The sequence below is a fragment of the Etheostoma spectabile genome, chromosome 8 (assembly GCF_008692095.1).
Source record: "Etheostoma spectabile isolate EspeVRDwgs_2016 chromosome 8, UIUC_Espe_1.0, whole genome shotgun sequence".
Taxonomy (NCBI): Eukaryota; Metazoa; Chordata; class Actinopteri; order Perciformes; family Percidae; genus Etheostoma; species Etheostoma spectabile.
The window spans coordinates 31,795,006-31,795,508 of NC_045740.1; the positions used below are offsets into that span (position 1 = coordinate 31,795,006).

The 503-nt window shown below is 41.9% G+C and overlaps 1 protein-coding gene across 2 annotated transcripts in view; it reads right to left on the reverse strand.

The window, feature by feature from the left end:
* Nucleotides 1-503, reverse strand: part of LOC116693433 (uncharacterized protein KIAA0513-like) — a 453,101-nt gene that overhangs the window by 2,445 nt on the left and 450,153 nt on the right. The gene's annotated exons all lie outside the window — the stretch shown is intronic.

The following is a 503-nucleotide window of genomic DNA, read 5'->3' on the forward strand; positions in this document are numbered from 1 at the left end:
ACACACACACACACACACACACACACACACACACACACACACATTTGTTTTAAAACTCCATTAGGGTGAACAGGACTAAGAGCCCATTTCCACCAGGTATTCTCATGCAATTTGTATCCATACGTATTGCAATCAGTTCTCAAAATGCAGTGTTCAGTCCTATTACAGCCAATACTACTTTAACACCGTATATTCTATACGTGTGCTGTGTGTCTTATATTTTGCTGCTGTAGTGCACTGACATTCCCCAATTTGGGATCAATAAAGGATCTAATCTGATAAGAAAGATGTAGTTTTCAGACTGACGGTCAACAGACATGGTGTACCTCAGACCAAGGGATGCAGACTATATGAGTGGTGAGATTGAACCAAAACAGTAAAGTTGTGGGCCAGATAAGCTAAACCGTGAGCTAAAACTCACTATGAAGTCCCGTGAAGCCAAGGGAAGCTGCAGAGTCATGATGACAATTCTCAGTGGGTTCATCACTTTCACCTTGCGTTCA